Genomic DNA, 11,026 nt, shown 5'->3' on the forward strand with positions numbered 1-11,026 from the left:
AGAGCTTTGTTTATAGTGAACTAGCATGTCGAGCCATACATTGATATGCAACTATAAACCAAAAAGAGGGACTAACATAACTCTGAACAGAACGAATAAATAAAACACACTTGCTTGCATTAGGGATAAGAACCTAACGTCGAATCAAACACAATAATACTGGTATCTTGGTTAATTCGGGACTGTTCTTAGGGATACCAAGGAGTGAATGTAGCCTGATCAACTACGTTCTCTCCAAGGTAAAACTAACACACGTCTTGATGAGATCGGGATAGCCAGGGAACCAAAAACTATACCCTTATCACCCAAAAAGGAGAATGTTGCTTAGTATGTATGATGGATATAGCATCCTAGGATAATGTAGTATATTTACGTACTCGCGCAGACAGCATGGCTGGTTTTCATCACCCGGGAGACCCCTACTTCCCTAATCAGGGAAACAACGGGTGGCTAGAGGAGTCCGAGGAGGAACCTGAGGAGGAGCCTGAGGAGGAACCTGAGGAAGAGCCTGAAGAGGAACCCGAGGAGGACCCCGAGGAGGAACCTGACGGGGAACCGGAGGCAGAAGCCGAAGGCGAGCCTGTCGAACCCGAAGAAGACGAAGAGCATTTCGAAGAGGAGCTCGATGATAGCGACGGGGGTGATTCGGATGCGGAGTCCGAAGTCATCAACCCCCCTTACCCAATCCGGGTGCCTGCATATTGAGTGGGCCCCACTGGCCCTACACCTCCCTGGGGTATGGACCTCTGGAGATGGAGCAGACAGCAGGGACAGCGACCCCCGTATGGCATGTCACGCGAGTTCTTTGACCTGAGAGATGGAGGACCGGCCGACCGAGCCCTTCCAGTCATGGTGAAACGGTTACGGAATACGGGCGATCTTGCCCAGGACACTGCGGATCAGGTACACCAATTGAGGACTAGGGTCGAGCGTGCGGAGCAGGAGACGCGTGACGTCCTTCGAGAGTTTCACATGAGACAGGTTCGGTGGGAGTCTCGACTCCGGGACGCGGAACGCTTGGTTGCTCGTCTTCAGGGAGCATCCACATCTTCGGCACCACCTCCTGACGCAGCTCATCGCGGTTAGGAATAGACTTATCATAGTAGATCATTAGGAACTATGTTACGTACTCCGGCTCTATGTTTAAGTGACTACACTACTCATGGAGCCGTTATACTGTCAGATTAGCATTATCTATGTATGCTCCTACGAGCAAATTTTCTTGTACTAAATGCGGATAATATTAATGAACTTTTGTGTGTTTTGCTAAATTATTCTTAGTTGCTATGTGTTGAGACATTATGATTGCATGCTTGATGATAGTAATGTTTAGGTTCGCACCATACACCTAGATAGTAGGTCGCAACCTCCCAGAAACCACGAACACTCAACATCTTTCCGTTTCATGACAGAAAGATGCCTCGCCCAACTACTCGCGGAAACCCAGGACCAACCCCGCCCGAAGCTGACTCCACTGCTTTCCAGGCAGCCGTGTCGGCTGCAGTCACAGCAGCGATGGCACAACTTCACCGAGGAAACAACGGAGGAGGTAACGGGCAAGGATCTGGAAGTTCGAACAACGGGGCGAACCAAGGACTCACTAAAACGTGCACCTACAAGGATTTTGCGAACGCTAAACCCCGAACTTTCAACGGTACCGGAGGAGTGATCGCCCTAAAGTGATGGATCGAGAAGGTAGAGTCGGTATTCGAGATATGTGAGTGCCCCGAGCAGATGAAAGTGAAGTTCGCGGCCTGCACTTTGGTGGACCAAGCACTCACTTGGTGGAATGGTCATGTGGAAGCCATGACACTCCCGGTCGCCAACTCTATTCCCTGGACAGAGATGAAAGAGATGTTGACGGCCGAGTACTGCCCCCGAGGCGAAATACAGAAGATGGAGCAGGAACTATGGAATCTCACGGTGCAGAATGGGAACATCGATGCTTACATATCGAGATTCAGCGAACTATCTCTGTTGTGCCCGGGTATGATCACTTCAGAGGAGAAGAAGATTGAACGATTCATTTGGGGACTGACATCCCCCATTCAAGGAAATGTGATAGCTGCGAACCCTGAAACTTTTGACAGTGCGAAGAGATTGGCAAAGAGGTTATATGATCATAACCACAAAAAGGGCGAGAAACCGGTAGAGGCTGAGAAGAAAAAGGAGGGTGATGGTAAGAAAGGATGGAACAACAAGAGAAAGGGGCGTCAGGGCCCCGAGGCCTCTAAAAAGCAGCAAACAGTGGCAGTTAACGCTGTCACTGCACCGGTTCCAGCCACACCACATGCTCCAGCCTCAGCTGCTTCAAACACTTCAAGACCCTATTCCGGTACTCATCCCAAATGCAACAAGTGCGGTTTCCATCACCAAGGAGAATGTAGGGAGTTCCATTGCACCAGTTACAACCGAAGGGGACACACTGCAAAGTTCTGCAGGACTTATCCTTCTCAGAACCAGAATCAGGGAAACAACCAGAACAACAACAACCCTCGCAATAACAACAACACCAATGCCGGTGGCAACAATGCAGGGCTTAGTCACACCTGTTTCGGGTGTGGAAGGACGGGACACTTCCGTCGAGATTGCCCTAACAACAACAACTCAGGAAACAGAGGAGCAGGAAGAGTGCTGACTATGGGTCAGAGTGATGCAGTTCAGGACCCCGCAGTTGTGACCGGTACGTTCCTCCTAAACCACACTTATGCATGCATCTTATTTGATACCGGAGCGGAGCGAAGTTTCGTAAGCGAGAAGTTTAAACACTTATTAAAACAACAACCCCAAAAGCTGAATGAAACCTATACGGTGGAAATGGCCAATGGGAAGACCGAATCCACTAGAGAAATCTACACTGGATGTACCCTAACCCTTAACCAACATGTCTTACGAATAGATCTGATGCCAGTGTCAATTAGGAGTTTCGATGTGATTATCGGCATGGATTGGTTAAGCCCCCACCATGCTGAGGTTTTGTGCCACGAGAAGGCCGTTCGCCTTCGTCTCCCGAATCACGAAACCCTAGTAATTTACGGAGACAAGCCTAGCACGAATCTTCGTCTTATCTCGTGCATCAAAGCACAAAAACATCTGCGAAAGAACAACTTAGCGTTCTTGGCCCACATAGTGGACAAGACCAACGAAGAAATTAACATCCAAGACATTCCGGTAGCGTGTGAATTCCCGGACGTGTTTCCTGAAGATCTCCCAGGAGTACCCCCAGAGAGACAGGTTGAGTTCCGAATCGACCTCGTCCCAGGAGCAACTCCTCTCGCTAAATCACCATATCGATTGGCACCTGCTGAAATGCAGGAATTGTCCAGCCAACTCAGTGAGCTTCTGGACAAGGGATTTATCCGACCTAGCTACTCGCCATGGGGAGCTCCGGTGCTCTTTGTCAAGAAGAAGGACGGATCTTTCAGAATGTGCATCGATTACAGAGAGTTGAATAAACTCACTGTTAAAAACCGCTACCCACTCCCTCGGATCGATGATCTATTCGACCAGCTCCAAGGAGCTAGCTATTTTTCTAAAATTGATCTACGATCCGGATACCATCAACTCAAGGTCTGAGAAGAAGATATCCCTAAAACCGCTTTCCGAACCCGCTATGGACATTATGAATTCGTCGTAATGCCCTTCGGTCTAACAAATGCACCCGCCGCATTTATGGACCTAATGAACCGAATCTGTCGACCGTTCTTGGACAACTTCGTCATTGTGTTTATCGATGACATCCTCGTCTATTCTCGAAGCAAAGAGGAGCATGGCCAACATCTCCGACAAGTCCTAGAGACGCTGCGATCGGAAAGGCTTTACGCCAAACTCTCTAAGTGTGAGTTTTGGCTACGGAGCGTGAATTTTCTCGGTCACGTAGTTAGCCAAGATGGAATTCATGTGGATCCCTCTAAGGTCAAAGCTGTGGAAGGATGGGCAACTCCGACTACGCCCACAGAAATTCGTCAGTTCTTAGGCCTAGCAGGCTACTATAGGAGATTCATCCAAAACTTCTCTAAAATCGCCAAGCCACTTACCTTTCTTACGCAAAAGAGTGTGCCATTCAAGTGGACAGACCGACAAGAGATTGCGTTTCGAGCCTTGAAGCAAGCTCTTTGTAGCGCTCCTGTACTATCTCTACCCGAAGGGACGGAAGATTTTGTAGTTTACTGTGACGCGTCAAATCAAGGTTTAGGTTGCGTCCTCATGCAACGTGGAAGAGTGATAGCATATGCGTCCCGTCAACTAAAGACGCACGAAGTAAATTACACAACCCATGACCTAGAACTGGGAGCCGTGGTCTTCGCCCTAAAAATTTGGAGGCACTACCTGTACGGTACAAAGTGCACCATCTTCACAGACCACAAGAGCCTCCAGCACATCTTGAATCAGAAGGAGCTGAACATGAGACAACGAAGATGGGTGGAGTTGTTAAACGACTACGAATGCGAGATCAAGTACCATCCAGGCAAGGCCAACGTGGTAGCTGACGCATTAAGTCGGAAGGAGTACACAAATCGCCGTGCGAAAACGCACTCGATAACCATTCAGTCTCATCTGACCGCTCAAATTGCATCAGTCCAGGCAGAGGCTATGAAAACGGAAAATAGAACTAGCGAGGCATTACGCGGAATGGAGAAGAACCTGGAAGTCAAAGAGAATGGCGTATACTACTTCATGAACCGTATTTGGGTTCCAAAGATCGGAGGATTCAGGGAGATCGTTATGAAGGAAGCCCACAAGACACGATACTCCATTCATCCTGGTTCGGACAAGATGTATTTGGACATTAAGCAGCACTATTGGTGGCCAAACATGAAGGCGGAAATCGCAACTTATGTTAGTAAGTGCCTTACGTGTGCCAAGGTAAAAGTGGAATACCATAAACCTTCCGGATTGTTACAGCAACCGGCAATCCCTGAGTGGAAATGGGAGGGGATTTCTATGGACTTCGTGACCAAGCTGCCCAAGACGTCGGACGGATTGGACACCATATGGGTAATAATCGACCGACTGACGAAATCTGCCCATTTCCTGCCCATCAAAGAGTCCTACAAGATGGAGAGGCTGACGCGTTTATACCTACGAGAGATTGTAAGACTTCATGGAGTGCCAAAATCTATCATCTCGGATAGGGACAGTAGGTTCACGTCACGCTTTTGGCAGTCGCTCCACAAGGCAATGGGAACTCATATTGATATGAGCACAGCGTATCACCCACAAACGGACGGTCAAAGCGAACGAACCATTCAGACGCTTGAAGACATGCTTCGTGCATGTGTGATAGACTTCGGAAAGTCTTGGGATACCCACCTACCGTTGATCGAGTTTTCATATAACAATAGTTATCATTCGAGCATTAAGGTGGCCCCTTTCGAAGCACTGTACAGGCGTAAATGTAGATCACCGTTATGTTGGGCTGAAGTAGGTGACACCCAGCTAGCAAGAGCACATACGTCAAACAGGGCATTAACGGGACCGGAAATCATTCGCGAGACCACAGAAAAGATTGTCCAGATCAAAGCTCGATTACAGGCATCGCGTGACCGGCAAAAGAGCTACGCTGATAAACGGCGAAAGCCCTTAGAATTCCAGGTCGGTGATCGAGTAATGTTGAAGGTCTCACCCTGGAAAGGGGTTATACATTTCGGAAAACGGGGAAAGCTGAACCCGCGATACGTTGGACCTTTCGAAATCGTCGCCCGAATAGGTCCAGTAGCATACAGACTACAACTACCCGCAGAGCTAAACGGTGTACACCCCGTGTTTCATGTTTCTAATCTGAAAAAGTGCCTATCAGATGAAACCCTTGTCATTCCTCTTGACGAAATCGAAATCAATGAGAATCTCCTGTTCGTCGAAGAACCAATCGAGATTATGGACAGGGAGGTGAAGCATACTAAGCAGAGTCGCATCCCGATCGTGAAGGTACGGTGGAACGCAAAGCGTGGGCCAGAATTCACGTGGGAACGCGAAGATCAAATGAAGCAAAAGTACCCTCACCTATTCTAGTTTTCTCAAATCTAGCTTTCAAACAGAATTTCGGGACGAAATTCCCTCTAACGGGGGGATGATGTCACAACTATAAATTTTGAGCCATGTAATCTATGCATTCAAGTACATGTGAATCAAAAACTTCAATCAAATACAAGATACAAGTACTATAAGTAGTCATCAAACAATTGGAGACCCTAGAAGTTCTTGTTAAGTCCATTTAGGACTAGGACTTTCTTATTGGATCCAAATGGACCAATGAATTTCCAAATTGGACTATCATGGGTTAGGACCCTAATTGGGTTCTAATTGGACCCACATTCGTTTATTGCAATATTTTGGGCTAGGTAGAACCTAGAATGAAATAAAACACAAGTTTTGATCCATAATTTAACCTAACCTAGCTTAATAAAGCATAAAAATCACAATTTTATTTTATAAGGCCAATAAATACCCTAAACTACCTCTAATGTTGGGCTTAGGGGCAAAGAGCCCAATTTTTCCTTCTTCTCTCCCCATTCTCGGCCCAATGCATGAGCCCAAGAGGAAAGGAAGCATGTTGACTAGTGAGTGACACCTCACTATTATCTAATGGATTTCTAGGCACATATCACATACCTCCATGCATGTATCACTTCAAATATCACTTCCTCTCTTCTCTCTTCCCACTCTCGGCCGAATCCCCTCTCACACACACCAAAAATATCTCAAATTCTCTCTAGAACACTCAAGAACTCTCCTTCCTCCCCTCTCCAAAAATCTCGAAAATTAGGGACTTTCCAAGAGGATTTTGCAAGTAAATCATCATCTAAGGTAAGATTATGCATAGATCTATGGTTTAAATTCTTTTGTTATCAAAATCCTTTCCTAATCTATGCAAAAATCGTGATCTTGCACCCTAGAACCATCTCAAAATTCGAGATCTTCATCAAAGGGAGCCAAGGCCAAAAACACTTCATTTTTTTCCTTCCATTTTCCTTGCAAAACCGAATCAACACCCCAAGGTGAGCTTCATACCCCCTATTTTCCGTTTTTATGAGTTTTGTGGGGGGGGGGGGGGAATACAAGTGAAAGTGTAGATCTATATGTGTTTGTATGCCTTGTATGATTTCCATGCTTATATGTATGCTCTTATGTGTTTTTATGTTGGATCTAGCCTCAAAACTCATCAAAACCGAGATATAACTTGTGCTATATGATTTTAACTTCAAATATATTTCTAAACACAAAGTGCTTCAAGAAAAATTGGCTAAGTAGTTTAGTAATAATTTCTTTGGGTTAAAAACACAAATTTTGGGCCTAAAATGTGAAAAATGCAAAAATAAGGGCCCAAATCGACATGTCACAGATTCTGATGGATGAAGTGTGCCAAAACAGTTTTCATAAATAAATTTTTGGAAATATACTCATTTAGGGGACTAAAAACATAAATTTTAAGCTTAATGGGTTAAAAATGTAACTTTCGGCCCAATAAGGCCCATTATGCGAATTTTTCTGTTTTGGAGGGCCAAAACTGTAACTTTCTATAAAACAGTGGACTATAAGTGTTCCAACTCCTTTTCAAAGGTTTAAAATGCTTTTTAAATTTAAAAAGGACCAAAGTTGCAAAAATTTTCCAAATTGGGCCAAAATTGTAAAAATTGCGAAAAGAAGGGGTTAAAACCGTGAAAACTGCATTTTCAAGGACTTAAACTGTTTTTATGAAAAATATGTTGAAAAATATTAATTTCAATAATTTTTGGTGTTAAAATGTCAAGAAAAATAGTTTAAGGACTAAACCGGGAAGTATTTAATATAAAGGGTTGAAAATGTAAATTTTACAAATGATGAGGGGCTGAAAACAGGAATATTTCAAGGCTAGTTCAATATACCCAATTTGATCAAATGATGGCACCACGACTATCAACGGAATACAATACATTACAATACCAAAAGTCGTTGTTAAACGAATTGGCTCGGTCTCGAGCCAATAGAAATCTACAACTACTAACACTACGACACTACAATTCATACAAGTAACGTTTGGTTATACATACACATGCGAGTGTGCACAGACGTCTATGCACCATCTTTGGGCCCCACAAGTGTAAAATCTTGTTCGTTGAGCCTAGCTAGCCCAATGACCTGATCTTAAGGCCCGAAGACATTTTTTTTACGGAGTGTTGGGTTTTACCGATCCGACACAACGTAAATGGACTTTCAATGGCTTGTATACCACCGGTCCCCAAGGGTCCTTTGGTCTTGCTAGTAAGGTCTACATTTCATGCGAGGCGGGTCTGGGACCCCTCGTACATTTTATCCCCAACCGGCTAATGGAGTTACCGGGGTCTTCGTGACCTCTTTCTCTTCGGATGTGGGACTTCACCTAGTCAGGGCGATTGGATAACGCGATTAGTATTGACGACACCTTCGGAGTCGTTAGTATAACTATAAACTGGGCGTTTGTGTAACGCGGGTTTGTAGTAAATAATCCTGCTCGAAAACCTTCCAACGTCGCCTGGGACTGACACTATATGCTATGCAATGGTTTCAATGTAACATCACGTAATTCAAGGAACTAGGAGAACATCGGGTTTTCCTAGGGTTTTCAATACGAACTGATTTGAAATGCATACATTTTCAATGAACATTTTTTTTACAAGTATAGAAACGAACAAGCATACCTATGGATCTTCACAAACGTTTTCGAAAACATATCTTTTCAGAAAATTTCGGATTTTCTGGTGGTTTATCAAACAATACAAACATTCGATTTCAAACACTACTTATGAACTCACCAACATTTCATATGTTGACGTTTTTCAAAATACTTGTATTCTCAGGGAGCCAGTGAATCAAGGGAAATCATATCCAGTGACGGTTGCGGTTTATTTTTGTATGAATTAAACAACTTAATTTTTGGGGAATGTAATGTTTAAACAATGTATGTTATGTAAACACTACTGGTTGTACTATGATGATGAATGGTGACGAATGTTGTTATGTTTCATATATATTCAATGTTATGGTATTCAATTGAGTCACGACAGCCCCCGGACGTTTCCGCCGTCTGGTTCGGGGGTGTGACAGGTTGGTATCAGAGCTTTGTTTATAGTGAACTAGCATGTCGAGCCATACATTGATATGCAACTATAAACCAAAAAGAGGGACTAACATAACTCTGAACAGAACGAATAAATAAAACACACTTGCTTGCATTAGGGATAAGAACCTAACGTCGAATCAAACACAATAATACTGGTATCTTGGTTAATTCGGGACTGTTCTTAGGGATACCAAGGAGTGAATGTAGCCTGATCAACTACGTTCTCTCCAAGGTAAAACTAACACACGTCTTGATGAGATCGGGATAGCCAGGGAACCAAAAACTATACCCTTATCACCCAAAAAGGAGAATGTTGCTTAGTATGTATGATGGATATAGCATCCTAGGATAATGTAGTATATTTACGTACTCGCGCAGACAGCATGGCTGGTTTTCATCACCCGGGAGACCCCTACTTCCCTAATCAGGGAAACAACGGGTGGCTAGAGGAGTCCGAGGAGGAACCTGAGGAGGAGCCTGAGGAGGAACCTGAGGAAGAGCCTGAAGAGGAACCCGAGGAGGACCCCGAGGAGGAACCTGACGGGGAACCGGAGGCAGAAGCCGAAGGCGAGCCTGTCGAACCCGAAGAAGACGAAGAGCATTTCGAAGAGGAGCTCGATGATAGCGACGGGGGTGATTCGGATGCGGAGTCCGAAGTCATCAACCCCCCTTACCCAATCCGGGTGCCTGCATATTGAGTGGGCCCCACTGGCCCTACACCTCCCTGGGGTATGGACCTCTGGAGATGGAGCAGACAGCAGGGACAGCGACCCCCGTATGGCATGTCACGCGAGTTCTTTGACCTGAGAGATGGAGGACCGGCCGACCGAGCCCTTCCAGTCATGGTGAAACGGTTACGGAATACGGGCGATCTTGCCCAGGACACTGCGGATCAGGTACACCAATTGAGGACTAGGGTCGAGCGTGCGGAGCAGGAGACGCGTGACGTCCTTCGAGAGTTTCACATGAGACAGGTTCGGTGGGAGTCTCGACTCCGGGACGCGGAACGCTTGGTTGCTCGTCTTCAGGGAGCATCCACATCTTCGGCACCACCTCCTGACGCAGCTCATCGCGGTTAGGAATAGACTTATCATAGTAGATCATTAGGAACTATGTTACGTACTCCGGCTCTATGTTTAAGTGACTACACTACTCATGGAGCCGTTATACTGTCAGATTAGCATTATCTATGTATGCTCCTACGAGCAAATTTTCTTGTACTAAATGCGGATAATATTAATGAACTTTTGTGTGTTTTGCTAAATTATTCTTAGTTGCTATGTGTTGAGACATTATGATTGCATGCTTGATGATAGTAATGTTTAGGTTCGCACCATACACCTAGATAGTAGGTCGCAACCTCCCAGAAACCACGAACACTCAACATCTTTCCGTTTCATGACAGAAAGATGCCTCGCCCAACTACTCGCGGAAACCCAGGACCAACCCCGCCCGAAGCTGACTCCACTGCTTTCCAGGCAGCCGTGTCGGCTGCAGTCACAGCAGCGATGGCACAACTTCACCGAGGAAACAACGGAGGAGGTAACGGGCAAGGATCTGGAAGTTCGAACAACGGGGCGAACCAAGGACTCACTAAAACGTGCACCTACAAGGATTTTGCGAACGCTAAACCCCGAACTTTCAACGGTACCGGAGGAGTGATCGCCCTAAAGTGATGGATCGAGAAGGTAGAGTCGGTATTCGAGATATGTGAGTGCCCCGAGCAGATGAAAGTGAAGTTCGCGGCCTGCACTTTGGTGGACCAAGCACTCACTTGGTGGAATGGTCATGTGGAAGCCATGACACTCCCGGTCGCCAACTCTATTCCCTGGACAGAGATGAAAGAGATGTTGACGGCCGAGTACTGCCCCCGAGGCGAAATACAGAAGATGGAGCAGGAACTATGGAATCTCACGGTGCAGAATGGGAACATCGATGCTTACATAT

Source organism: Lactuca saligna, chromosome 2, assembly GCF_052625555.1.
Source record: "Lactuca saligna cultivar CGN05327 chromosome 2, ASM5262555v1, whole genome shotgun sequence".
Lineage (NCBI taxonomy): Eukaryota > Viridiplantae > Streptophyta > Magnoliopsida > Asterales > Asteraceae > Lactuca > Lactuca saligna.